The following is a 24,949-nucleotide window of genomic DNA, read 5'->3' as shown; positions in this document are numbered from 1 at the left end:
ATACCACAGAAGCAATGCATGGTCAATGTACAGCAATGACACACCTGTGTGAACAGCCAGGAGACCCCCCCCATGTTATGTTACATAGTTACATAGTTAGTACGGTCGAAAAAAGACATATGTCCATCAAGTTCAACCAGGGAATTAAGGGGTAGGGGTGTGGCGCGATATTGGGGAAGGGATGAGATTTTATATTTCTTCATAAGCATTAATCTTATTTTGTCAATTAGGAACATTCAGCACCCACCCGCTATCAAGGCAGCTGCCTATCATGTCATGCCCTACCTGCACAGGTGTGCTGGCTACTCAAATGATCCAATTAAGGAGGCCATTTAGTCAGCAGCAGCAGAAGTCCTGTGCCTGGACGCTCCAACAGCGGCCAGACACAAGCAGAAGCAGAAGCAGCAGAAGCAGCAGCAGCACCACCTTTTGTTTTTTGGCTGCAGCAGCAGCAGCAAGGCCCACAGGGCTGGCTAGCTGGCTAGCCAGCAAGCAGGTAGCAATGAAAGTAGGAATCTTTCTTTTTAACCCTGTAAGGGGGTGGTGCACTGTACCCGAAGATACTGCCATATCGGGTCAATGCATAGGGCGACGGAAGCAAGCTTCGAAATCGGCCCCCGTTCTCAAAAATCCATTTAATATATGGTCCCCAGATAGGGGACGTATCAGATATTAAACTGATAAGAACAGATACTACACTTGATCTTAGCCAAAAGGCCGAGAAGCGATAACCGTGAAAGGGGCGGGCCCAACAAGGTCCCCTTCATGGGCACTATCACTGCTTGCTGTCAGGGAGGCTGCCAGACAATTTTCCATGCACACTCTGGGCTGGGGGGCAGTCAACCACCAGTACACACAGCAGAACCTAAACCCATACCATTATTGCTAAGCAGCAAGACAGGGGCCCATTGCACTCCCACGGGGCCTTTTTAAATGCAATCCATAACCCGGATTTGCCAGGAACCCTTCTTACTCCTCCTACTTGCATGTGACACTGGGCTTAGGATCTGCATAGGAAACACACACACAAGCACACACCTACCTTTGTTGCCTGCAGATGCCTCCTTGGCTGTCCCCAAACGGTATCAAACCAACACCCACGGGAAGCTGTAAGCATAGAGGACATGCCTGCACCCCATTGGACTTACCTGTGTGGGTTAAATCCGGGTTATTTGACAACCTATGGCGGTGATGGTTCTGCTCAGGCAGAGCAGTGCTGATGCTCCTCATAAAGCTGTCGCTGCTGTGAAGGTTCTAGGTGACATCACAAATCCCTATGGTTACATACACAACAAAGCTGGGTTGTTGTTGTTTACACTCTGCAAGGCCTGTGGAAGTGAGTGACATCATAGCACTGTAGTTCTGAGGGTTCTAGATGGATGCAACAATCTCCTGTTGCTTCTATGAAGGCCATAATAGACGACATCACCAAACAGCTCCATAGTCACATACACAGCAAAGGAGAGATGTTGTTTACACCTAGTGATGTCAGTGGTATTGAGTGACATCACAGCACAGTGCTAAGGCTCCTGGGCCTGGACACAGCAGCGGCTGCAATATCTCAACGGAGAATACGTTTATATATATGTGTGTGTGTGCGCGTATATATATATATATATATATATATATATATATATATATATATATTTCTCCGCCGAAATCACTTTTAAACCCATTTCCACCTTTTTTTCCCTTCTCTTCCTCTTACTTTTTTTTCACGTTTTTTTACGTTTTTCTCCTTTTCGCCTCTTTTCTGGGCGTATTATTCTTCTTTTTCTTCTTTTTTTTCGTCTAATGCATACCCCATCAGTGCAGCAATGCTTATTCAATACCGCCAGCAGATGGAGACACTGGGGGATAATTTTCTAAGGATTTATACTGATTTTTCCTGTCTGAATTTGTCGCACAGAAAGTTGCAGGCCAAATATGTGTGACATTTCTGCGACTTTAGCTTCTAGAGCATTTTTACAACATTATACATAGGTGCTGAATACATAAAAAGCGACTGTTCAGCGACAGACAAGTCGCATCGGCTGAAAGTAGGCCAGAATGTCAGTCCATGTTGGAGCAGGTTTAGATACAGTCTAAAGTATAGATCTCAAAGTCTGTGCACAGAATTTAGCAAGGGCCTCGCACCTTCTGATGCATCAGGTAGGTGCACAATAGCATAGCCTAACCCTCTGTACTTTGGTCTATATTGATGCGGGACATAGACAGCCAGCTGATGACCAATCCATTAGTGCAATGGATGGCTGGAAGCATTTGTCTTTGCCTTTGCAATACCACAGAAGCAATGCATGGTCAATGTACAGCAATGACACACCTGTGTGAACAGCCAGGAGACCCCCCCCATGTTATGTTACATAGTTACATAGTTACATAGTTAGTACGGTCGAAAAAAGACATATGTCCATCAAGTTCAACCAGGGAATTAAGGGGTAGGGGTGTGGCGCGATATTGGGGAAGGGATGAGATTTTATATTTCTTCATAAGCATTAATCTTATTTTGTCAATTAGGAACATTCAGCACCCACCCGCTATCAAGGCAGCTGCCTATCATGTCATGCCCTACCTGCACAGGTGTGCTGGCTACTCAAATGATCCAATTAAGGAGGCCATTTAGTCAGCAGCAGCAGAAGTCCTGTGCCTGGACGCTCCAACAGCGGCCAGACACAAGCAGAAGCAGAAGCAGCAGAAGCAGCAGCAGCACCACCTTTTGTTTTTTGGCTGCAGCAGCAGCAGCAAGGCCCACAGGGCTGGCTAGCTGGCTAGCCAGCAAGCAGGTAGCAATGAAAGTAGGAATCTTTCTTTTTAACCCTGTAAGGGGGTGGTGCACTGTACCCGAAGATACTGCCATATCGGGTCAATGCATAGGGCGACGGAAGCAAGCTTCGAAATCGGCCCCCGTTCTCAAAAATCCATTTAATATATGGTCCCCAGATAGGGGACGTATCAGATATTAAACTGATAAGAACAGATACTACACTTGATCTTAGCCAAAAGGCCGAGAAGCGATAACCGTGAAAGGGGCGGGCCCAACAAGGTCCCCTTCATGGGCACTATCACTGCTTGCTGTCAGGGAGGCTGCCAGACAATTTTCCATGCACACTCTGGGCTGGGGGGCAGTCAACCACCAGTACACACAGCAGAACCTAAACCCATACCATTATTGCTAAGCAGCAAGACAGGGGCCCATTGCACTCCCACGGGGCCTTTTTAAATGCAATCCATAACCCGGATTTGCCAGGAACCCTTCTTACTCCTCCTACTTGCATGTGACACTGGGCTTAGGATCTGCATAGGAAACACACACACAAGCACACACCTACCTTTGTTGCCTGCAGATGCCTCCTTGGCTGTCCCCAAACGGTATCAAACCAACACCCACGGGAAGCTGTAAGCATAGAGGACATGCCTGCACCCCATTGGACTTACCTGTGTGGGTTAAATCCGGGTTATTTGACAACCTATGGCGGTGATGGTTCTGCTCAGGCAGAGCAGTGCTGATGCTCCTCATAAAGCTGTCGCTGCTGTGAAGGTTCTAGGTGACATCACAAATCCCTATGGTTACATACACAACAAAGCTGGGTTGTTGTTGTTTACACTCTGCAAGGCCTGTGGAAGTGAGTGACATCATAGCACTGTAGTTCTGAGGGTTCTAGATGGATGCAACAATCTCCTGTTGCTTCTATGAAGGCCATAATAGACGACATCACCAAACAGCTCCATAGTCACATACACAGCAAAGGAGAGATGTTGTTTACACCTAGTGATGTCAGTGGTATTGAGTGACATCACAGCACAGTGCTAAGGCTCCTGGGCCTGGACACAGCTGCGGCTGCAATATCTCAACGGAGAATACGTTTATATATATGTGTGTGTGTGCGCGTATATATATATATATATATATATATATATATATATATATATATTACTCCGCCGAAATCACTTTTAAACCCATTTCCACCTTTTTTTCCCTTCTCTTCCTTTTACTTTTTTTTCACGTTTTTTTACGTTTTTCTCCTTTTCGCCTCTTTTCTGGGCGTATTATTCTTCTTTTTCTTCTTTTTTTTCGTCTAATGCATACCCCATCAGTGCAGCAATGCTTATTCAATACCGCCAGCAGATGGAGACACTGGGGGATAATTTTCTAAGGATTTATACTGATTTTTCCTGTCTGAATTTGTCGCACAGAAAGTTGCAGGCCAAATATGTGTGACATTTCTGCGACTTTAGCTTCTAGAGCATTTTTACAACATTATACATAGGTGCTGAATACATAAAAAGCGACTGTTCAGCGACAGACAAGTCGCATCGGCTGAAAGTAGGCCAGAATGTCAGTCCATGTTGGAGCAGGTTTAGATACAGTCTAAAGTATAGATCTCAAAGTCTGTGCACAGAATTTAGCAAGGGCCTCGCACCTTCTGATGCATCAGGTAGGTGCACAATAGCATAGCCTAACCCTCTGTACTTTGGTCTATATTGATGCGGGACATAGACAGCCAGCTGATGACCAATCCATTAGTGCAATGGATGGCTGGAAGCATTTGTCTTTGCCTTTGCAATACCACAGAAGCAATGCATGGTCAATGTACAGCAATGACACACCTGTGTGAACAGCCAGGAGACCCCCCCCATGTTATGTTACATAGTTACATAGTTAGTACGGTCGAAAAAAGACATATGTCCATCAAGTTCAACCAGGGAATTAAGGGGTAGGGGTGTGGCGCGATATTGGGGAAGGGATGAGATTTTATATTTCTTCATAAGCATTAATCTTATTTTGTCAATTAGGAACATTCAGCACCCACCCGCTATCAAGGCAGCTGCCTATCATGTCATGCCCTACCTGCACAGGTGTGCTGGCTACTCAAATGATCCAATTAAGGAGGCCATTTAGTCAGCAGCAGCAGAAGTCCTGTGCCTGGACGCTCCAACAGCGGCCAGACACAAGCAGAAGCAGAAGCAGCAGAAGCAGCAGCAGCACCACCTTTTGTTTTTTGGCTGCAGCAGCAGCAGCAAGGCCCACAGGGCTGGCTAGCTGGCTAGCCAGCAAGCAGGTAGCAATGAAAGTAGGAATCTTTCTTTTTAACCCTGTAAGGGGGTGGTGCACTGTACCCGAAGATACTGCCATATCGGGTCAATGCATAGGGCGACGGAAGCAAGCTTCGAAATCGGCCCCCGTTCTCAAAAATCCATTTAATATATGGTCCCCAGATAGGGGACGTATCAGATATTAAACTGATAAGAACAGATACTACACTTGATCTTAGCCAAAAGGCCGAGAAGCGATAACCGTGAAAGGGGCGGGCCCAACAAGGTCCCCTTCATGGGCACTATCACTGCTTGCTGTCAGGGAGGCTGCCAGACAATTTTCCATGCACACTCTGGGCTGGGGGGCAGTCAACCACCAGTACACACAGCAGAACCTAAACCCATACCATTATTGCTAAGCAGCAAGACAGGGGCCCATTGCACTCCCACGGGGCCTTTTTAAATGCAATCCATAACCCGGATTTGCCAGGAACCCTTCTTACTCCTCCTACTTGCATGTGACACTGGGCTTAGGATCTGCATAGGAAACACACACACAAGCACACACCTACCTTTGTTGCCTGCAGATGCCTCCTTGGCTGTCCCCAAACGGTATCAAACCAACACCCACGGGAAGCTGTAAGCATAGAGGACATGCCTGCACCCCATTGGACTTACCTGTGTGGGTTAAATCCGGGTTATTTGACAACCTATGGCGGTGATGGTTCTGCTCAGGCAGAGCAGTGCTGATGCTCCTCATAAAGCTGTCGCTGCTGTGAAGGTTCTAGGTGACATCACAAATCCCTATGGTTACATACACAACAAAGCTGGGTTGTTGTTGTTTACACTCTGCAAGGCCTGTGGAAGTGAGTGACATCATAGCACTGTAGTTCTGAGGGTTCTAGATGGATGCAACAATCTCCTGTTGCTTCTATGAAGGCCATAATAGACGACATCACCAAACAGCTCCATAGTCACATACACAGCAAAGGAGAGATGTTGTTTACACCTAGTGATGTCAGTGGTATTGAGTGACATCACAGCACAGTGCTAAGGCTCCTGGGCCTGGACACAGCAGCGGCTGCAATATCTCAACGGAGAATACGTTTATATATATGTGTGTGTGTGCGCGTATATATATATATATATATATATATATATATATATATATATATATCTCCGCCGAAATCACTTTTAAACCCATTTCCACCTTTTTTTCCCTTCTCTTCCTCTTACTTTTTTTTCACGTTTTTTTACGTTTTTCTCCTTTTCGCCTCTTTTCTGGGCGTATTATTCTTCTTTTTCTTCTTTTTTTTCGTCTAATGCATACCCCATCAGTGCAGCAATGCTTATTCAATACCGCCAGCAGATGGAGACACTGGGGGATAATTTTCTAAGGATTTATACTGATTTTTCCTGTCTGAATTTGTCGCACAGAAAGTTGCAGGCCAAATATGTGTGACATTTCTGCGACTTTAGCTTCTAGAGCATTTTTACAACATTATACATAGGTGCTGAATACATAAAAAGCGACTGTTCAGCGACAGACAAGTCGCATCGGCTGAAAGTAGGCCAGAATGTCAGTCCATGTTGGAGCAGGTTTAGATACAGTCTAAAGTATAGATCTCAAAGTCTGTGCACAGAATTTAGCAAGGGCCTCGCACCTTCTGATGCATCAGGTAGGTGCACAATAGCATAGCCTAACCCTCTGTACTTTGGTCTATATTGATGCGGGACATAGACAGCCAGCTGATGACCAATCCATTAGTGCAATGGATGGCTGGAAGCATTTGTCTTTGCCTTTGCAATACCACAGAAGCAATGCATGGTCAATGTACAGCAATGACACACCTGTGTGAACAGCCAGGAGACCCCCCCCATGTTATGTTACATAGTTACATAGTTAGTACGGTCGAAAAAAGACATATGTCCATCAAGTTCAACCAGGGAATTAAGGGGTAGGGGTGTGGCGCGATATTGGGGAAGGGATGAGATTTTATATTTCTTCATAAGCATTAATCTTATTTTGTCAATTAGGAACATTCAGCACCCACCCGCTATCAAGGCAGCTGCCTATCATGTCATGCCCTACCTGCACAGGTGTGCTGGCTACTCAAATGATCCAATTAAGGAGGCCATTTAGTCAGCAGCAGCAGAAGTCCTGTGCCTGGACGCTCCAACAGCGGCCAGACACAAGCAGAAGCAGAAGCAGCAGAAGCAGCAGCAGCACCACCTTTTGTTTTTTGGCTGCAGCAGCAGCAGCAAGGCCCACAGGGCTGGCTAGCTGGCTAGCCAGCAAGCAGGTAGCAATGAAAGTAGGAATCTTTCTTTTTAACCCTGTAAGGGGGTGGTGCACTGTACCCGAAGATACTGCCATATCGGGTCAATGCATAGGGCGACGGAAGCAAGCTTCGAAATCGGCCCCCGTTCTCAAAAATCCATTTAATATATGGTCCCCAGATAGGGGACGTATCAGATATTAAACTGATAAGAACAGATACTACACTTGATCTTAGCCAAAAGGCCGAGAAGCGATAACCGTGAAAGGGGCGGGCCCAACAAGGTCCCCTTCATGGGCACTATCACTGCTTGCTGTCAGGGAGGCTGCCAGACAATTTTCCATGCACACTCTGGGCTGGGGGGCAGTCAACCACCAGTACACACAGCAGAACCTAAACCCATACCATTATTGCTAAGCAGCAAGACAGGGGCCCATTGCACTCCCACGGGGCCTTTTTAAATGCAATCCATAACCCGGATTTGCCAGGAACCCTTCTTACTCCTCCTACTTGCATGTGACACTGGGCTTAGGATCTGCATAGGAAACACACACACAAGCACACACCTACCTTTGTTGCCTGCAGATGCCTCCTTGGCTGTCCCCAAACGGTATCAAACCAACACCCACGGGAAGCTGTAAGCATAGAGGACATGCCTGCACCCCATTGGACTTACCTGTGTGGGTTAAATCCGGGTTATTTGACAACCTATGGCGGTGATGGTTCTGCTCAGGCAGAGCAGTGCTGATGCTCCTCATAAAGCTGTCGCTGCTGTGAAGGTTCTAGGTGACATCACAAATCCCTATGGTTACATACACAACAAAGCTGGGTTGTTGTTGTTTACACTCTGCAAGGCCTGTGGAAGTGAGTGACATCATAGCACTGTAGTTCTGAGGGTTCTAGATGGATGCAACAATCTCCTGTTGCTTCTATGAAGGCCATAATAGACGACATCACCAAACAGCTCCATAGTCACATACACAGCAAAGGAGAGATGTTGTTTACACCTAGTGATGTCAGTGGTATTGAGTGACATCACAGCACAGTGCTAAGGCTCCTGGGCCTGGACACAGCAGCGGCTGCAATATCTCAACGGAGAATACGTTTATATATATGTGTGTGTGTGCGCGTATATATATATATATATATATATATATATATATATATATATATATTTCTCCGCCGAAATCACTTTTAAACCCATTTCCACCTTTTTTTCCCTTCTCTTCCTCTTACTTTTTTTTCACGTTTTTTTACGTTTTTCTCCTTTTCGCCTCTTTTCTGGGCGTATTATTCTTCTTTTTCTTCTTTTTTTTCGTCTAATGCATACCCCATCAGTGCAGCAATGCTTATTCAATACCGCCAGCAGATGGAGACACTGGGGGATAATTTTCTAAGGATTTATACTGATTTTTCCTGTCTGAATTTGTCGCACAGAAAGTTGCAGGCCAAATATGTGTGACATTTCTGCGACTTTAGCTTCTAGAGCATTTTTACAACATTATACATAGGTGCTGAATACATAAAAAGCGACTGTTCAGCGACAGACAAGTCGCATCGGCTGAAAGTAGGCCAGAATGTCAGTCCATGTTGGAGCAGGTTTAGATACAGTCTAAAGTATAGATCTCAAAGTCTGTGCACAGAATTTAGCAAGGGCCTCGCACCTTCTGATGCATCAGGTAGGTGCACAATAGCATAGCCTAACCCTCTGTACTTTGGTCTATATTGATGCGGGACATAGACAGCCAGCTGATGACCAATCCATTAGTGCAATGGATGGCTGGAAGCATTTGTCTTTGCCTTTGCAATACCACAGAAGCAATGCATGGTCAATGTACAGCAATGACACACCTGTGTGAACAGCCAGGAGACCCCCCCCATGTTATGTTACATAGTTACATAGTTAGTACGGTCGAAAAAAGACATATGTCCATCAAGTTCAACCAGGGAATTAAGGGGTAGGGGTGTGGCGCGATATTGGGGAAGGGATGAGATTTTATATTTCTTCATAAGCATTAATCTTATTTTGTCAATTAGGAACATTCAGCACCCACCCGCTATCAAGGCAGCTGCCTATCATGTCATGCCCTACCTGCACAGGTGTGCTGGCTACTCAAATGATCCAATTAAGGAGGCCATTTAGTCAGCAGCAGCAGAAGTCCTGTGCCTGGACGCTCCAACAGCGGCCAGACACAAGCAGAAGCAGAAGCAGCAGAAGCAGCAGCAGCACCACCTTTTGTTTTTTGGCTGCAGCAGCAGCAGCAAGGCCCACAGGGCTGGCTAGCTGGCTAGCCAGCAAGCAGGTAGCAATGAAAGTAGGAATCTTTCTTTTTAACCCTGTAAGGGGGTGGTGCACTGTACCCGAAGATACTGCCATATCGGGTCAATGCATAGGGCGACGGAAGCAAGCTTCGAAATCGGCCCCCGTTCTCAAAAATCCATTTAATATATGGTCCCCAGATAGGGGACGTATCAGATATTAAACTGATAAGAACAGATACTACACTTGATCTTAGCCAAAAGGCCGAGAAGCGATAACCGTGAAAGGGGCGGGCCCAACAAGGTCCCCTTCATGGGCACTATCACTGCTTGCTGTCAGGGAGGCTGCCAGACAATTTTCCATGCACACTCTGGGCTGGGGGGCAGTCAACCACCAGTACACACAGCAGAACCTAAACCCATACCATTATTGCTAAGCAGCAAGACAGGGGCCCATTGCACTCCCACGGGGCCTTTTTAAATGCAATCCATAACCCGGATTTGCCAGGAACCCTTCTTACTCCTCCTACTTGCATGTGACACTGGGCTTAGGATCTGCATAGGAAACACACACACAAGCACACACCTACCTTTGTTGCCTGCAGATGCCTCCTTGGCTGTCCCCAAACGGTATCAAACCAACACCCACGGGAAGCTGTAAGCATAGAGGACATGCCTGCACCCCATTGGACTTACCTGTGTGGGTTAAATCCGGGTTATTTGACAACCTATGGCGGTGATGGTTCTGCTCAGGCAGAGCAGTGCTGATGCTCCTCATAAAGCTGTCGCTGCTGTGAAGGTTCTAGGTGACATCACAAATCCCTATGGTTACATACACAACAAAGCTGGGTTGTTGTTGTTTACACTCTGCAAGGCCTGTGGAAGTGAGTGACATCATAGCACTGTAGTTCTGAGGGTTCTAGATGGATGCAACAATCTCCTGTTGCTTCTATGAAGGCCATAATAGACGACATCACCAAACAGCTCCATAGTCACATACACAGCAAAGGAGAGATGTTGTTTACACCTAGTGATGTCAGTGGTATTGAGTGACATCACAGCACAGTGCTAAGGCTCCTGGGCCTGGACACAGCAGCGGCTGCAATATCTCAACGGAGAATACGTTTATATATATGTGTGTGTGTGCGCGTATATATATATATATATATATATATATATATATATATATATATATTTCTCCGCCGAAATCACTTTTAAACCCATTTCCACCTTTTTTTCCCTTCTCTTCCTCTTACTTTTTTTTCACGTTTTTTTACGTTTTTCTCCTTTTCGCCTCTTTTCTGGGCGTATTATTCTTCTTTTTCTTCTTTTTTTTCGTCTAATGCATACCCCATCAGTGCAGCAATGCTTATTCAATACCGCCAGCAGATGGAGACACTGGGGGATAATTTTCTAAGGATTTATACTGATTTTTCCTGTCTGAATTTGTCGCACAGAAAGTTGCAGGCCAAATATGTGTGACATTTCTGCGACTTTAGCTTCTAGAGCATTTTTACAACATTATACATAGGTGCTGAATACATAAAAAGCGACTGTTCAGCGACAGACAAGTCGCATCGGCTGAAAGTAGGCCAGAATGTCAGTCCATGTTGGAGCAGGTTTAGATACAGTCTAAAGTATAGATCTCAAAGTCTGTGCACAGAATTTAGCAAGGGCCTCGCACCTTCTGATGCATCAGGTAGGTGCACAATAGCATAGCCTAACCCTCTGTACTTTGGTCTATATTGATGCGGGACATAGACAGCCAGCTGATGACCAATCCATTAGTGCAATGGATGGCTGGAAGCATTTGTCTTTGCCTTTGCAATACCACAGAAGCAATGCATGGTCAATGTACAGCAATGACACACCTGTGTGAACAGCCAGGAGACCCCCCCCATGTTATGTTACATAGTTACATAGTTAGTACGGTCGAAAAAAGACATATGTCCATCAAGTTCAACCAGGGAATTAAGGGGTAGGGGTGTGGCGCGATATTGGGGAAGGGATGAGATTTTATATTTCTTCATAAGCATTAATCTTATTTTGTCAATTAGGAACATTCAGCACCCACCCGCTATCAAGGCAGCTGCCTATCATGTCATGCCCTACCTGCACAGGTGTGCTGGCTACTCAAATGATCCAATTAAGGAGGCCATTTAGTCAGCAGCAGCAGAAGTCCTGTGCCTGGACGCTCCAACAGCGGCCAGACACAAGCAGAAGCAGAAGCAGCAGAAGCAGCAGCAGCACCACCTTTTGTTTTTTGGCTGCAGCAGCAGCAGCAAGGCCCACAGGGCTGGCTAGCTGGCTAGCCAGCAAGCAGGTAGCAATGAAAGTAGGAATCTTTCTTTTTAACCCTGTAAGGGGGTGGTGCACTGTACCCGAAGATACTGCCATATCGGGTCAATGCATAGGGCGACGGAAGCAAGCTTCGAAATCGGCCCCCGTTCTCAAAAATCCATTTAATATATGGTCCCCAGATAGGGGACGTATCAGATATTAAACTGATAAGAACAGATACTACACTTGATCTTAGCCAAAAGGCCGAGAAGCGATAACCGTGAAAGGGGCGGGCCCAACAAGGTCCCCTTCATGGGCACTATCACTGCTTGCTGTCAGGGAGGCTGCCAGACAATTTTCCATGCACACTCTGGGCTGGGGGGCAGTCAACCACCAGTACACACAGCAGAACCTAAACCCATACCATTATTGCTAAGCAGCAAGACAGGGGCCCATTGCACTCCCACGGGGCCTTTTTAAATGCAATCCATAACCCGGATTTGCCAGGAACCCTTCTTACTCCTCCTACTTGCATGTGACACTGGGCTTAGGATCTGCATAGGAAACACACACACAAGCACACACCTACCTTTGTTGCCTGCAGATGCCTCCTTGGCTGTCCCCAAACGGTATCAAACCAACACCCACGGGAAGCTGTAAGCATAGAGGACATGCCTGCACCCCATTGGACTTACCTGTGTGGGTTAAATCCGGGTTATTTGACAACCTATGGCGGTGATGGTTCTGCTCAGGCAGAGCAGTGCTGATGCTCCTCATAAAGCTGTCGCTGCTGTGAAGGTTCTAGGTGACATCACAAATCCCTATGGTTACATACACAACAAAGCTGGGTTGTTGTTGTTTACACTCTGCAAGGCCTGTGGAAGTGAGTGACATCATAGCACTGTAGTTCTGAGGGTTCTAGATGGATGCAACAATCTCCTGTTGCTTCTATGAAGGCCATAATAGACGACATCACCAAACAGCTCCATAGTCACATACACAGCAAAGGAGAGATGTTGTTTACACCTAGTGATGTCAGTGGTATTGAGTGACATCACAGCACAGTGCTAAGGCTCCTGGGCCTGGACACAGCAGCGGCTGCAATATCTCAACGGAGAATACGTTTATATATATGTGTGTGTGTGCGCGTATATATATATATATATATATATATATATATATATATATATATATATTTCTCCGCCGAAATCACTTTTAAACCCATTTCCACCTTTTTTTCCCTTCTCTTCCTCTTACTTTTTTTTCACGTTTTTTTACGTTTTTCTCCTTTTCGCCTCTTTTCTGGGCGTATTATTCTTCTTTTTCTTCTTTTTTTTCGTCTAATGCATACCCCATCAGTGCAGCAATGCTTATTCAATACCGCCAGCAGATGGAGACACTGGGGGATAATTTTCTAAGGATTTATACTGATTTTTCCTGTCTGAATTTGTCGCACAGAAAGTTGCAGGCCAAATATGTGTGACATTTCTGCGACTTTAGCTTCTAGAGCATTTTTACAACATTATACATAGGTGCTGAATACATAAAAAGCGACTGTTCAGCGACAGACAAGTCGCATCGGCTGAAAGTAGGCCAGAATGTCAGTCCATGTTGGAGCAGGTTTAGATACAGTCTAAAGTATAGATCTCAAAGTCTGTGCACAGAATTTAGCAAGGGCCTCGCACCTTCTGATGCATCAGGTAGGTGCACAATAGCATAGCCTAACCCTCTGTACTTTGGTCTATATTGATGCGGGACATAGACAGCCAGCTGATGACCAATCCATTAGTGCAATGGATGGCTGGAAGCATTTGTCTTTGCCTTTGCAATACCACAGAAGCAATGCATGGTCAATGTACAGCAATGACACACCTGTGTGAACAGCCAGGAGACCCCCCCCATGTTATGTTACATAGTTACATAGTTAGTACGGTCGAAAAAAGACATATGTCCATCAAGTTCAACCAGGGAATTAAGGGGTAGGGGTGTGGCGCGATATTGGGGAAGGGATGAGATTTTATATTTCTTCATAAGCATTAATCTTATTTTGTCAATTAGGAACATTCAGCACCCACCCGCTATCAAGGCAGCTGCCTATCATGTCATGCCCTACCTGCACAGGTGTGCTGGCTACTCAATTGATCCAATTAAGGAGGCCATTTAGTCAGCAGCAGCAGAAGTCCTGTGCCTGGACGCTCCAACAGCGGCCAGACACAAGCAGAAGCAGAAGCAGCAGAAGCAGCAGCAGCACCACCTTTTGTTTTTTGGCTGCAGCAGCAGCAGCAAGGCCCACAGGGCTGGCTAGCTGGCTAGCCAGCAAGCAGGTAGCAATGAAAGTAGGAATCTTTCTTTTTAACCCTGTAAGGGGGTGGTGCACTGTACCCGAAGATACTGCCATATCGGGTCAATGCATAGGGCGACGGAAGCAAGCTTCGAAATCGGCCCCCGTTCTCAAAAATCCATTTAATATATGGTCCCCAGATAGGGGACGTATCAGATATTAAACTGATAAGAACAGATACTACACTTGATCTTAGCCAAAAGGCCGAGAAGCGATAACCGTGAAAGGGGCGGGCCCAACAAGGTCCCCTTCATGGGCACTATCACTGCTTGCTGTCAGGGAGGCTGCCAGACAATTTTCCATGCACACTCTGGGCTGGGGGGCAGTCAACCACCAGTACACACAGCAGAACCTAAACCCATACCATTATTGCTAAGCAGCAAGACAGGGGCCCATTGCACTCCCACGGGGCCTTTTTAAATGCAATCCATAACCCGGATTTGCCAGGAACCCTTCTTACTCCTCCTACTTGCATGTGACACTGGGCTTAGGATCTGCATAGGAAACACACACACAAGCACACACCTACCTTTGTTGCCTGCAGATGCCTCCTTGGCTGTCCCCAAACGGTATCAAACCAACACCCACGGGAAGCTGTAAGCATAGAGGACATGCCTGCACCCCATTGGACTTACCTGTGTGGGTTAAATCCGGGTTATTTGACAACCTATGGCGGTGATGGTTCTGCTCAGGCAGAGCAGTGCTGATGCTCCTCATAAAGCTGTCGCTGCTGTGAAGGTTCTAGGTGACATCACAAATCCCTATGGTTACATACACAACAAAGCTGGGTTGTTGTTGTTTACACTCTGCAAGGCCTGTGGAAGTGAGTGACATCATAGCACTGTAGTTCTGAGGGTTCTAGATGGATGCAACAATCTCCTGTTGCTTCTATGAAGGCCATAATAGACGACATCACCAAACAGCTCCATAGTCACATACACAGCAAAGGAGAGATGTTGTTTACACCTAGTGATGTCAGTGGTATTGAGTGACATCACAGCACAGTGCTAAGGCTCCTGGGCCTGGACACAGCAGCGGCTGCAATATCTCAACGGAGAATACGTTTATATATATGTGTGTGTGTGCGCGTATATATATATATATATATATATATATATATATATATATATATATTTCTCCGCCGAAATCACTTTTAAACCCATTTCCACCTTTTTTTCCCTTCTCTTCCTCTTACTTTTTTTTCACGTTTTTTTACGTTTTTCTCCTTTTCGCCTCTTTTCTGGGCGTATTATTCTTCTTTTTCTTCTTTTTTTTCGTCTAATGCATACCCCATCAGTGCAGCAATGCTTATTCAATACCGCCAGCAGATGGAGACACTGGGGGATAATTTTCTAAGGATTTATACTGATTTTTCCTGTCTGAATTTGTCGCACAGAAAGTTGCAGGCCAAATATGTGTGACATTTCTGCGACTTTAGCTTCTAGAGCATTTTTACAACATTATACATAGGTGCTGAATACATAAAAAGCGACTGTTCAGCGACAGACAAGTCGCATCGGCTGAAAGTAGGCCAGAATGTCAGTCCATGTTGGAGCAGGTTTAGATACAGTCTAAAGTATAGATCTCAAAGTCTGTGCACAGAATTTAGCAAGGGCCTCGCACCTTCTGATGCATCAGGTAGGTGCACAATAGCATAGCCTAACCCTCTGTACTTTGGTCTATATTGATGCGGGACATAGACAGCCAGCTGATGACCAATCCATTAGTGCAATGGATGGCTGGAAGCATTTGTCTTTGCCTTTGCAATACCACAGAAGCAATGCATGGTCAATGTACAGCAATGACACACCTGTGTGAACAGCCAGGAGACCCCCCCCATGTTATGTTACATAGTTACATAGTTAGTACGGTCGAAAAAAGACATATGTCCATCAAGTTCAACCAGGGAATTAAGGGGTAGGGGTGTGGCGCGATATTGGGGAAGGGATGAGATTTTATATTTCTTCATAAGCATTAATCTTATTTTGTCAATTAGGAACATTCAGCACCCACCCGCTATCAAGGCAGCTGCCTATCATGTCATGCCCTACCTGCACAGGTGTGCTGGCTACTCAAATGATCCAATTAAGGAGGCCATTTAGTCAGCAGCAGCAGAAGTCCCGTGCCTGGACGCTCCAACAGCGGCCAGACACAAGCAGAAGCAGAAGCAGAAGCAGCAGAAGCAGCAGCAGCACCACCTTTTGTTTTTTGGCTGCAGCAGCAGCAGCAAGGCCCACAGGGCTGGCTAGCTGGCTAGCCAGCAAGCAGGTAGCAATGAAAGTAGGAATCTTTCTTTTTAACCCTGTAAGGGGGTGGTGCACTGTACCCGAAGATACTGCCATATCGGGTCAATGCATAGGGCGACGGAAGCAAGCTTCGAAATCGGCCCCCGTTCTCAAAAATCCATTTAATATATGGTCCCCAGATAGGGGACGTATCAGATATTAAACTGATAAGAACAGATACTACACTTGATCTTAGCCAAAAGGCCGAGAAGCGATAACCGTGAAAGGGGCGGGCCCAACAAGGTCCCCTTCATGGGCACTATCACTGCTTGCTGTCAGGGAGGCTGCCAGACAATTTTCCATGCACACTCTGGGCTGGGGGGCAGTCAACCACCAGTACACACAGCAGAACCTAAACCCATACCATTATTGCTAAGCAGCAAGACAGGGGCCCATTGCACTCCCACGGGGCCTTTTTAAATGCAATCCATAACCCGGATTTGCCAGGAACCCTTCTTACTCCTCCTACTTGCATGTGACACTGGGCTTAGGATCTGCATAGGAAACACACACACAAGCACACACCTACCTTTGTTGCCTGCAGATGCCTCCTTGGCTGTCCCCAAACGGTATCAAACCAACACCCACGGGAAGCTGTAAGCATAGAGGACATGCCTGCACCCCATTGGACTTACCTGTGTGGGTTAAATCCGGGTTATTTGACAACCTATGGCGGTGATGGTTCTGCTCAGGCAGAGCAGTGCTGATGCTCCTCATAAAGCTGTCGCTGCTGTGAAGGTTCTAGGTGACATCACAAATCCCTATGGTTACATACACAACAAAGCTGGGTTGTTGTTGTTTACACTCTGCAAGGCCTGTGGAAGTGAGTGACATCATAGCACTGTAGTTCTGAGGGTTCTAGATGGATGCAACAATCTCCTGTTGCTTCTATGAAGGCCATAATAGACGACATCACCAAACAGCTCCATAGTCACATACACAGCAAAGGAGAGATGTTGTTTACACCTAGTGATGTCAGTGGTATTGAGTGACATCACAGCACAGTGCTAAGGCTCCTGGGCCTGGACACAGCAGCGGCTGCAATATCTCAACGGAGAATACGTTTATATATATGTGTGTGTGTGCGCGTATATATATATATATATATATATATATATATATATATATATATATTTCTCCGCCGAAATCACTTTTAAACCCATTTCCACCTTTTTTTCCCTTCTCTTCCTCTTACTTTTTTTTCACGTTTTTTTACGTTTTTCTCCTTTTCGCCTCTTTTCTGGGCGTATTATTCTTCTTTTTCTTCTTTTTTTTCGTCTAATGCATACCCCATCAGTGCAGCAATGCTTATTCAATACCGCCAGCAGATGGAGACACTGGGGGATAATTTTCTAAGGATTTATACTGATTTTTCCTGTCTGAATTTGTCGCACAGAAAGTTGCAGGCCAAATATGTGTGACATTTCTGCGACTTTAGCTTCTAGAGCATTTTTACAACATTATACATAGGTGCTGAATACATAAAATGCGACTGTTCAGCGACAGACAAGTCGCATCGGCTGAAAGTAGGCCAGAATGTCAGTCCATGTTGGAGCAGGTTTAGATACAGTCTAAAGTATAGATCTCAAAGTCTGTGCACAGAATTTAGCAAGGGCCTCGCACCTTCTGATGCATCAGGTAGGTGCACAATAGCATAGCCTAACCCTCTGTACTTTGGTCTATATTGATGCGGGACATAGACAGCCAGCTGATGACCAATCCATTAGTGCAATGGATGGCTGGAAGCATTTGTCTTTGCCTTTGCAATACCACAGAAGCAATGCATGGTCAATGTACAGCAATGACACACCTGTGTGAACAGCCAGGAGACCCCCCCCATGTTATGTTACATAGTTACATAGTTAGTACGGTCGAAAAAAGACATATGTCCATCAAGTTCAACCAGGGAATTAAGGGGTAGGGGTGTGGCGCGATATTGGGGAAGGGATGAGATTTTATATTTCTTCATAAGCATTAATCTTATTTTGTCAATTAGGAACATTCAGCACCCACCCGCTATCAAGGCAGCTGCCTATCATGTCATGCCCTACCTGCACAGGTGTGCTGGCTACTCAAATGATCCAATTAAGGAGGCCATTTAGTCAGCAGCAGCAGAAGTCCTGTGCCTGGACGCTCCAACAGCGGCCAGACACAAGCAGAAGCAGAAGCAGCAGAAGCAGCAGCAGCACCACCTTTTGTTTTTTGGCTGCAGCAGCAGCAGCAAGGCCCACAGGGCTGGCTAGCTGGCTAGCCAGCAAGCAGGTAGCAATGAAAGTAGGAATCTTTCTTTTTAACCCTGTAAGGGGGTGGTGCACTGTACCCGAAGATACTGCCATATCGGGTCAATGCATAGGGCGACGGAAGCAAGCTTCGAAATCGGCCCCCGTTCTCAAAAATCCATTTAATATATGGTCCCCAGATAGGGGACGTATCAGATATTAAACTGATAAGAACAGATACTACACTTGATCTTAGCCAAAAGGCCGAGAAGCGATAACCGTGAAAGGGGCGGGCCCAACAAGGTCCCCTTCATGGGCACTATCACTGCTTGCTGTCAGGGAGGCTGCCAGACAATTTTCCATGCACACTCTGGGCTGGGGGGCAGTCAACCACCAGTACACACAGCAGAACCTAAACCCATACCATTATTGCTAAGCAGCAAGACAGGGGCCCATTGCACTCCCACGGGGCCTTTTTAAATGCAATCCATAACCCGGATTTGCCAGGAACCCTTCTTACTCCTCCTACTTGCATGTGACACTGGGCTTAGGATCTGCATAGGAAACACACACACAAGCACACACCTACCTTTGTTGCCTGCAGATGCCTCCTTGGCTGTCCCCAAACGGTATCAAACCAACACCCACGGGAAGCTGTAAGCATAGAGGACATGCCTGCACCCCATTGGACTTACCTGTGTGGGTTAAATCCGGGTTATTTGACAACCTATGGCGGTGATGGTTCTGCTCAGGCAGAGCAGTGCTGATGCTCCTCATAAAGCTGTCGCTGCTGTGAAGGTTCTAGGTGACATCACAAATCCCTATGGTTACATACACAACAAAGCTGGGTTGTTGTTGTTTACACTCTGCAAGGCCTGTGGAAGTGAGTGACATCATAGCACTGTAGTTCTGAGGGTTCTAGATGGATGCAACAATCTCCTGTTGCTTCTATGAAGGCCATAATAGACGACATCACCAAACAGCTCCATAGTCACATACACAGCAAAGGAGAGATGTTGTTTACACCTAGTGATGTCAGTGGTATTGAGTGACATCACAGCACAGTGCTAAGGCTCCTGGGCCTGGACACAGCAGCGGCTGCAATATCTCAACGGAGAATACGTTTATATATATGTGTGTGTGTGCGCGTATATATATATATATATATATATATATATATATATATATATATTTCTCCGCCGAAATCACTTTTAAACCCATTTCCACCTTTTTTTCCCTTCTCTTCCTCTTACTTTTTTTTCACGTTTTTTTACGTTTTTCTCCTTTTCGCCTCTTTTCTGGGCGTATTATTCTTCTTTTTCTTCTTTTTTTTCGTCTAATGCATACCCCATCAGTGCAGCAATGCTTATTCAATACCGCCAGCAGATGGAGACACTGGGGGATAATTTTCTAAGGATTTATACTGATTTTTCCTGTCTGAATTTGTCGCACAGAAAGTTGCAGGCCAAATATGTGTGACATTTCTGCGACTTTAGCTTCTAGAGCATTTTTACAACATTATACATAGGTGCTGAATACATAAAAAGCGACTGTTCAGCGACAGACAAGTCGCATCGGCTGAAAGTAGGCCAGAATGTCAGTCCATGTTGGAGCAGGTTTAGATACAGTCTAAAGTATAGATCTCAAAGTCTGTGCACAGAATTTAGCAAGGGCCTCGCACCTTCTGATGCATCAGGTAGGTGCACAATAGCATAGCCTAACCCTCTGTACTTTGGTCTATATTGATGCGGGACATAGACAGCCAGCTGATGACCAATCCATTAGTGCAATGGATGGCTGGAAGCATTTGTCTTTGCCTTTGCAATACCACAGAAGCAATGCATGGTCAATGTACAGCAATGACACACCTGTGTGAACAGCCAGGAGACCCCCCCCATGTTATGTTACATAGTTACATAGTTAGTACGGTCGAAAAAAGACATATGTCCATCAAGTTCAACCAGGGAATTAAGGGGTAGGGGTGTGGCGCGATATTGGGGAAGGGATGAGATTTTATATTTCTTCATAAGCATTAATCTTATTTTGTCAATTAGGAACATTCAGCACCCACCCGCTATCAAGGCAGCTGCCTATCATGTCATGCCCTACCTGCACAGGTGTGCTGGCTACTCAAATGATCCAATTAAGGAGGCCATTTAGTCAGCAGCAGCAGAAGTCCTGTGCCTGGACGCTCCAACAGCGGCCAGACACAAGCAGAAGCAGAAGCAGCAGAAGCAGCAGCAGCACCACCTTTTGTTTTTTGGCTGCAGCAGCAGCAGCAAGGCCCACAGGGCTGGCTAGCTGGCTAGCCAGCAAGCAGGTAGCAATGAAAGTAGGAATCTTTCTTTTTAACCCTGTAAGGGGGTGGTGCACTGTACCCGAAGATACTGCCATATCGGGTCAATGCATAGGGCGACGGAAGCAAGCTTCGAAATCGGCCCCCGTTCTCAAAAATCCATTTAATATATGGTCCCCAGATAGGGGACGTATCAGATATTAAACTGATAAGAACAGATACTACACTTGATCTTAGCCAAAAGGCCGAGAAGCGATAACCGTGAAAGGGGCGGGCCCAACAAGGTCCCCTTCATGGGCACTATCACTGCTTGCTGTCAGGGAGGCTGCCAGACAATTTTCCATGCACACTCTGGGCTGGGGGGCAGTCAACCACCAGTACACACAGCAGAACCTAAACCCATACCATTATTGCTAAGCAGCAAGACAGGGGCCCATTGCACTCCCACGGGGCCTTTTTAAATGCAATCCATAACCCGGATTTGCCAGGAACCCTTCTTACTCCTCCTACTTGCATGTGACACTGGGCTTAGGATCTGCATAGGAAACACACACACAAGCACACACCTACCTTTGTTGCCTGCAGATGCCTCCTTGGCTGTCCCCAAACGGTATCAAACCAACACCCACGGGAAGCTGTAAGCATAGAGGACATGCCTGCACCCCATTGGACTTACCTGTGTGGGTTAAATCCGGGTTATTTGACAACCTATGGCGGTGATGGTTCTGCTCAGGCAGAGCAGTGCTGATGCTCCTCATAAAGCTGTCGCTGCTGTGAAGGTTCTAGGTGACATCACAAATCCCTATGGTTACATACACAACAAAGCTGGGTTGTTGTTGTTTACACTCTGCAAGGCCTGTGGAAGTGAGTGACATCATAGCACTGTAGTTCTGAGGGTTCTAGATGGATGCAACAATCTCCTGTTGCTTCTATGAAGGCCATAATAGACGACATCACCAAACAGCTCCATAGTCACATACACAGCAAAGGAGAGATGTTGTTTACACCTAGTGATGTCAGTGGTATTGAGTGACATCACAGCACAGTGCTAAGGCTCCTGGGCCTGGACACAGCAGCGGCTGCAATATCTCAACGGAGAATACGTTTATATATATGTGTGTGTGTGCGCGTATATATATATATATATATATATATATATATATATATATATATTTCTCCGCCGAAATCACTTTTAAACCCATTTCCACCTTTTTTTCCCTTCTCTTCCTCTTACTTTTTTTTCACGTTTTTTTACGTTTTTCTCCTTTTCGCCTCTTTTCTGGGCGTATTATTCTTCTTTTTCTTCTTTTTTTTCGTCTAATGCATACCCCATCAGTGCAGCAATGCTTATTCAATACCGCCAGCAGATGGAGACACTGGGGGATAATTTTCTAAGGATTTATACTGATTTTTCCTGTCTGAATTTGTCGCACAGAAAGTTGCAGGCCAAATATGTGTGACATTTCTGCGACTTTAGCTTCTAGAGCATTTTTACAACATTATACATAGGTGCTGAATACATAAAAAGCGACTGTTCAGCGACAGACAAGTCGCATCGGCTGAAAGTAGGCCAGAATGTCAGTCCATGTTGGAGCAGGTTTAGATACAGTCTAAAGTATAGATCTCAAAGTCTGTGCACAGAATTTAGCAAGGGCCTCGCACCTTCTGATGCATCAGGTAGGTGCACAATAGCATAGCCTAACCCTCTGTACTTTGGTCTATATTGATGCGGGACATAGACAGCCAGCTGATGACCAATCCATTAGTGCAATGGATGGCTGGAAGCATTTGTCTTTGCCTTTGCAATACCACAGAAGCAATGCATGGTCAATGTACAGCAATGACACACCTGTGTGAACAGCCAGGAGACCCCCCCCATGTTATGTTACATAGTTACATAGTTAGTACGGTCGAAAAAAGACATATGTCCATCAAGTTCAACCAGGGAATTAAGGGGTAGGGGTGTGGCGCGATATTGGGGAAGGGATGAGATTTTATATTTCTTCATAAGCATTAATCTTATTTTGTCAATTAGGAACATTCAGCACCCACCCGCTATCAAGGCAGCTGCCTATCATGTCATGCCCTACCTGCACAGGTGTGCTGGCTACTCAAATGATCCAATTAAGGAGGCCATTTAGTCAGCAGCAGCAGAAGTCCTGTGCCTGGACGCTCCAACAGCGGCCAGACACAAGCAGAAGCAGAAGCAGCAGAAGCAGCAGCAGCACCACCTTTTGTTTTTTGGCTGCAGCAGCAGCAGCAAGGCCCACAGGGCTGGCTAGCTGGCTAGCCAGCAAGCAGGTAGCAATGAAAGTAGGAATCTTTCTTTTTAACCCTGTAAGGGGGTGGTGCACTGTACCCGAAGATACTGCCATATCGGGTCAATGCATAGGGCGACGGAAGCAAGCTTCGAAATCGGCCCCCGTTCTCAAAAATCCATTTAATATATGGTCCCCAGATAGGGGACGTATCAGATATTAAACTGATAAGAACAGATACTACACTTGATCTTAGCCAAAAGGCCGAGAAGCGATAACCGTGAAAGGGGCGGGCCCAACAAGGTCCCCTTCATGGGCACTATCACTGCTTGCTGTCAGGGAGGCTGCCAGACAATTTTCCATGCACACTCTGGGCTGGGGGGCAGTCAACCACCAGTACACACAGCAGAACCTAAACCCATACCATTATTGCTAAGCAGCAAGACAGGGGCCCATTGCACTCCCACGGGGCCTTTTTAAATGCAATCCATAACCCGGATTTGCCAGGAACCCTTCTTACTCCTCCTACTTGCATGTGACACTGGGCTTAGGATCTGCATAGGAAACACACACACAAGCACACACCTACCTTTGTTGCCTGCAGATGCCTCCTTGGCTGTCCCCAAACGGTATCAAACCAACACCCACGGGAAGCTGTAAGCATAGAGGACATGCCTGCACCCCATTGGACTTACCTGTGTGGGTTAAATCCGGGTTATTTGACAACCTATGGCGGTGATGGTTCTGCTCAGGCAGAGCAGTGCTGATGCTCCTCATAAAGCTGTCGCTGCTGTGAAGGTTCTAGGTGACATCACAAATCCCTATGGTTACATACACAACAAAGCTGGGTTGTTGTTGTTTACACTCTGCAAGGCCTGTGGAAGTGAGTGACATCATAGCACTGTAGTTCTGAGGGTTCTAGATGGATGCAACAATCTCCTGTTGCTTCTATGAAGGCCATAATAGACGACATCACCAAACAGCTCCATAGTCACATACACAGCAAAGGAGAGATGTTGTTTACACCTAGTGATGTCAGTGGTATTGAGTGACATCACAGCACAGTGCTAAGGCTCCTGGGCCTGGACACAGCAGCGGCTGCAATATCTCAACGGAGAATACGTTTATATATATGTGTGTGTGTGCGCGTATATATATATATATATATATATATATATATATATTTCTCCGCCGAAATCACTTTTAAACCCATTTCCACCTTTTTTTCCCTTCTCTTCCTCTTACTTTTTTTTCACGTTTTTTTACGTTTTTCTCCTTTTCGCCTCTTTTCTGGGCGTATTATTCTTCTTTTTCTTCTTTTTTTTCGTCTAATGCATACCCCATCAGTGCAGCAATGCTTATTCAATACCGCCAGCAGATGGAGACACTGGGGGATAATTTTCTAAGGATTTATACTGATTTTTCCTGTCTGAATTTGTCGCACAGAAAGTTGCAGGCCAAATATGTGTGACATTTCTGCGACTTTAGCTTCTAGAGCATTTTTACAACATTATACATAGGTGCTGAATACATAAAAAGCGACTGTTCAGCGACAGACAAGTCGCATCGGCTGAAAGTAGGCCAGAATGTCAGTCCATGTTGGAGCAGGTTTAGATACAGTCTAAAGTATAGATCTCAAAGTCTGTGCACAGAATTTAGCAAGGGCCTCGCACCTTCTGATGCATCAGGTAGGTGCAC

At 45.9% G+C, this 24,949-nt stretch overlaps 11 non-coding genes across 11 annotated transcripts; all 11 read right to left on the bottom strand.

Annotated features, from left to right (window-relative positions):
* Positions 1-538: 538 nt before the first annotated feature.
* Positions 539-729, bottom strand: LOC130314298 (U2 spliceosomal RNA). The gene has a single exon (XR_008862024.1). It is a non-coding gene; the product is annotated as a U2 spliceosomal RNA (small nuclear RNA).
* Positions 730-2,825: 2,096 nt separating this feature from the next.
* On the bottom strand, positions 2,826-3,016 carry LOC130314286 (U2 spliceosomal RNA). The gene has a single exon (XR_008862013.1). It is a non-coding gene; the product is annotated as a U2 spliceosomal RNA (small nuclear RNA).
* A 2,086-nt stretch (positions 3,017-5,102) lies between these two features.
* On the bottom strand, positions 5,103-5,293 carry LOC130314274 (U2 spliceosomal RNA). The gene has a single exon (XR_008862002.1). It is a non-coding gene; the product is annotated as a U2 spliceosomal RNA (small nuclear RNA).
* Positions 5,294-7,379: 2,086 nt separating this feature from the next.
* Positions 7,380-7,570, bottom strand: LOC130314261 (U2 spliceosomal RNA). The gene has a single exon (XR_008861990.1). It is a non-coding gene; the product is annotated as a U2 spliceosomal RNA (small nuclear RNA).
* A 2,088-nt stretch (positions 7,571-9,658) lies between these two features.
* LOC130314248 (U2 spliceosomal RNA) lies at positions 9,659-9,849 on the bottom strand. The gene has a single exon (XR_008861979.1). It is a non-coding gene; the product is annotated as a U2 spliceosomal RNA (small nuclear RNA).
* Positions 9,850-11,937: 2,088 nt separating this feature from the next.
* On the bottom strand, positions 11,938-12,128 carry LOC130314235 (U2 spliceosomal RNA). Its single transcript, XR_008861968.1, has one exon. It is a non-coding gene; the product is annotated as a U2 spliceosomal RNA (small nuclear RNA).
* A 2,090-nt stretch (positions 12,129-14,218) lies between these two features.
* On the bottom strand, positions 14,219-14,409 carry LOC130314223 (U2 spliceosomal RNA). Its single transcript, XR_008861957.1, has one exon. It is a non-coding gene; the product is annotated as a U2 spliceosomal RNA (small nuclear RNA).
* A 2,094-nt stretch (positions 14,410-16,503) lies between these two features.
* On the bottom strand, positions 16,504-16,694 carry LOC130314211 (U2 spliceosomal RNA). The gene has a single exon (XR_008861946.1). It is a non-coding gene; the product is annotated as a U2 spliceosomal RNA (small nuclear RNA).
* A 2,088-nt stretch (positions 16,695-18,782) lies between these two features.
* Positions 18,783-18,973, bottom strand: LOC130314199 (U2 spliceosomal RNA). Its single transcript, XR_008861935.1, has one exon. It is a non-coding gene; the product is annotated as a U2 spliceosomal RNA (small nuclear RNA).
* A 2,086-nt stretch (positions 18,974-21,059) lies between these two features.
* Positions 21,060-21,250, bottom strand: LOC130314187 (U2 spliceosomal RNA). Its single transcript, XR_008861924.1, has one exon. It is a non-coding gene; the product is annotated as a U2 spliceosomal RNA (small nuclear RNA).
* Positions 21,251-23,336: 2,086 nt separating this feature from the next.
* LOC130314175 (U2 spliceosomal RNA) lies at positions 23,337-23,527 on the bottom strand. Its single transcript, XR_008861913.1, has one exon. It is a non-coding gene; the product is annotated as a U2 spliceosomal RNA (small nuclear RNA).
* Positions 23,528-24,949: the final 1,422 nt, after the last annotated feature.

This window comes from Hyla sarda, unplaced genomic scaffold, assembly GCF_029499605.1.
Source record: "Hyla sarda isolate aHylSar1 unplaced genomic scaffold, aHylSar1.hap1 scaffold_181, whole genome shotgun sequence".
NCBI lineage: Eukaryota > Metazoa > Chordata > Amphibia > Anura > Hylidae > Hyla > Hyla sarda.
This window is presented reverse-complemented; position numbering and strand designations above follow the sequence as displayed.